This window comes from Arachis ipaensis, chromosome B01 (assembly GCF_000816755.2).
Source record: "Arachis ipaensis cultivar K30076 chromosome B01, Araip1.1, whole genome shotgun sequence".
NCBI lineage: Eukaryota > Viridiplantae > Streptophyta > Magnoliopsida > Fabales > Fabaceae > Arachis > Arachis ipaensis.
Window position 1 is genome coordinate 85,240,548 of NC_029785.2, and position 4,255 is coordinate 85,244,802.

The window sequence follows — 4,255 nt, forward strand, 5'->3', positions numbered from 1 at the left end:
AGTTGAATGCCAACCTTACAATTTCTAGACTGAAATCCAAGTATTTCCCCTGAACCATTGTGAGCCAATTCTTTGGGTTCGGATTCATACTTTGGTCATGGTTCCTAGTGATCCATGCATTAGCATAGAACTCTTGAAACATTAAGATTCCAACTTGTTGGATGGGGTTGGTGAGAGATTTCCAACCTCTTCTTCAAATCTCACGTCAGATCTCCGGATATTCACTCTTTTTGATGGACTTTTGAGATGAATCTCTCCATCTCCCATGACTCAGAGGTGGAAGCAATTGCCTTCCCTTTCCTCTTTTTAGAGGTTTTTCCGGCCTTAGGTGCCATTAATGGTTATGGAAAAATAAAAAAGAGCTTTTTCCATACCAAACTTAAAATGTTTGCTCATCTTCGAGCAAAAGAAGAAAGAAAGGAGGAGAAGAAGAAGAAATGGAGGAGATGAAGGGGTGTGATGGATTCGGCCAAGGGGGGTGTAAGTGTTTATGATGTGTGAAATTGAAGGTGGTAAGGAGGGGTATTTATAGGGTAAGAGAGTGAGAGAGGGAAGTCGTGTATGAGGGATTAGGTTTGGAAGGGAAATGGTTTGAATTTGAATGGTGAGGTAGGTGAGGTTTTATGATGGATGGATGTGAGTGCTGAAGAGATTGTGGGGAAGAGGGTAGGATTTGATAGGTGAACGGTGTTTGGGGAAGAGGTGTTGATGTGATTGGTCAAGGGTATTTGGGGAAGAGTGTTTTGGAGAGGTGTGAAGAGGTGAGAGAGTGAGTTGGGGTAGGTAGGGGTCCTGTGGGATCCACAGATCCTGAGGTATCAAGGAATTCTGCTTCCTACACCTTTCTGGCGTTTAAATGCCCTCTATGTGCGATTTCTGGCATTTAACGCCAACTCTGCTACCTTTTCTGGCGTTAAACGCCAGGCTGATGCCCCTTTCTGGCGTTTAACGCCCATCAGACATCCTTTTCTGGCGTTAAACGCCAGTCTGTCTGCCAATTCTGGCGTTTAACGCCCAGAATGCTGCCAGACCATTCTACTATCCTTACTGGCATTTAAACGCCAGTAAGCCTGTTCTCCAAGGGTGTGCTGTTTTTGATGTTGTTTTTGATTCCGCTTTAATTCTGCAGTTGTTTTTATGACTCCACATGATCATCATCCTAAAGAAAACATAACATGACAATGGAAAACAAATATATAAATATAATTAAATAACATTGGGTTGCCTCCCAATAAGCGCTTCTTTAATGTCAATAGCTTGACAGTGAGCTCTTAGAGAGCTTCACAAAGGCTCAGAGCTTAATGATGACCTCCCAACACCAAACTTAGAAGTTGAGTGTGGGGGCTTTGTTTGACTCTGTATTGAGAGAAGCTTTTCATGCTTCCTCTCCGTGGGTACAGAAGAAGATCCTTGAGCCTTAAACACAAGGTAGTCCTCATTCAATTGAAGGACTAACTCTCCTTTGTCCACTTCAATCACAGCGTTTGCTGTGGCTAGGAAGGGTCTTCCAAGGATAATAGATTTATCCTCTTCCTTCACAGTGTCTAGGATTATAAAATTAGCAGGGATGTACATGCCTTCAACCTTCAATAAGACATCCTCTACAAGTCCATAAGCATGTTTCCTTGATTTGTCTGCCGTCTCTAGTGAGATTCTTACAGCTTGTACCTCAAAGATCCCTAGTTTCTCCATTACAGAGAGTGGCATGAGATTTATTCCTGACCCCAGGTCACACAAAGCCTTCTCCAAAGTCATGTTGCCTATGGTACAAGGTATTAAGAACTTTCCAGGATCCGGTTCCTTCTGAGGTAATTTCTGTTGAACCAAAGCATTCAGTTCATTGATGAGCCATGTAGGTTCATCCTCCCAAGTCTCATTACCAAATAACTTGGCATTCAACTTCATTATTGCTCCTAGATATTGAGCAACTTGCTCTTCAATAATATCTTCATCCTCTTCAGAGGAAGAATACTCATCAGCGCTCATGAATGGCAACAGTAAGTTCAGTGGAATCTCTATGGTCTCTGTATGAGCCTCAGATTCCTTTGGTTCCTTGATGACAAGTCATCTTAGCCTATTTTAACTAGTCTTTTTCTTTTGTTTTCATTAGAATTATGCACTTTCTTGAGCTACAAGCAAGCCAATTAGGTAGATTTTCATGCTTCCTTTGATTTAATCAACCATGTATGAATTCATGCTATTTCATGAGGTTTTATACTATAATTGTCACATATTATGAAAGAATGAATATCTCAGGATTTTAAGCATAGCTTTGATGTGTTTGGTTGATTAATGATAGGTGAAGAAAGCTTGGAGAAAGGTTGAAGCAAAAAGGAATAGCTAGGAGTAAAGAGAAGACAATGGAATAAGTGAAATTGAACCAGGAAGCAAAAAGCTGGACCTAAAGTTAGCCTCAAACTTTTGCACAAACTTTTGGGTGAAAAGTTTGCGCCAACGTTAGCCCCTAACTTTTGGGCTAACGTTGGAACTTGAAAATCACTCCCTGGGTACCAAAAGTTTGCGCCAACGTTAGCCCCTAACTTTGAGGCTAATGTTGGCATGTGAAAACTACAAGGGGAGGAGCAAAAGTTTGCGCAACGTTAGCCCCTAACTTTTGGGCTAACGTTGGCGCCTCAAGTGCACCAAGGAAGGCCAACGTTGGTGCAAAAGTTAGACCCCTAACTTTTGCACCAACGTGAGTATCAGCAAGTTATGTTGGCTGATATGAAAAGTTGGACCAAAAGTTAGACCCTAACTTTTGCTCCAACTTTTGGTCCAGCTTTTGCAAAACTCCAACCCGGTTCAATTGGTTCACTTTGGTTCTTCTCCAAACTTCAAGAGCAATCAACCAAGGCCTCTTTCAACCCAATTCCACCAAGAGCAAAGGCCCAACTCAAGGCTTGAAGATCATTTGAAGAAAGTGTATAAATAGGATAGAATTCAAGTTCTTCGGGGAGCTTTTCTTTTGAATTTTCATAATAGTTTTCGGGGAGTTTTGGATATTGAGTGATCTTTAATTTCTCAGTCTTGGGGAAGGAGAATTCATTTCTCTTCCTCTTAGTTTTATTGCTTTCAATTTCAATTACAATTGTCTTAGATCTTGGGTTGGAGAATTGAAGAAATTCTGTTTCAATCTCATCCTTGGATTTCTCTGTTTATTTACTGCAATTGAATTTCCGTTTCTGTTACTTGCTTCTCATCTACTTTCCTTGCAATTTACAATTTCCTTTGCAATTGTTTTTGTTGGATCTAGGAAGGCATTGAGATCTAGACTTGGTTTTCTAGTCTCTGGGTCCTGAGATCTGAATTCCCAATTTACATTTTGTTTCTTGCTTTTAATGTTCATTTACTTTACTGCTTCAAGATCCGATTCAACCCACACCTTCTTTTACTCTTTTGTTTGATGCAAGTTACTTTTCTTTGTTTAATTTCTGCAAATCCAATCCCCAATTCCCTTTACAATTCCAGCCGTTTACATTTCTTGCACTTTAAGATTCCGCAATTTACATTTCTTGCATTCTAAGTTTCTGCCATTTAATTTCTTGTTCTTTAAGATTCAGCAATTTAATTTCCTGCTCTCTTTAATTTCATGCAATTTAAATTCTGCAAATCACAAATCACCCAACCAAATCTTGATTTGCTTGACTAAATCAACCACCAAACTAAAATTGCTCAATCCTTTAATCCCTGTGGGATCGACCTCACTCCCGTGAGTTTTTATTACTTGATGCGACCTGGTGCACTTGCCGGTTAGATTTGTGTGTTTTGGGAGAAATTTATTTTTCCACCAAAATACTCATCAAGTTTTTGGCGCCGTTGCCGGGGATTGATTAGATTGACAATGATTAAGTGAGGTGGTGATCTAGATCAAGCACTTTTTCTTTATTTTTTTCTAATTTTGACTAACCCACTAACTGTTTGAATTTTTGCCTGAGATGACTGAAACTTCGCTTTAGCAACAAAGTGAAGTTTTCTGGGAAATTTCTGGCTCTATGCAATGCTCTTGCTTACACAAGAGAAGCAATTTCTGCCACTAATCTCCCAAGTCCATCAATTGTTTGATGCTTTGTGCCAGCTAACCTTCTGAATCACATTCTGAGCTTGAAAATATTCAATCATCACTTGAATTTTTGTGACTGTGCAGATCATGGAGGGGAACTCAACAAATTCTAGCAATCATGAGAGTAATATCCCCACCTTGGATGATAATGTAACCCATAGTTCGAAGCAACTATCCATAGCCATGAATGATGTT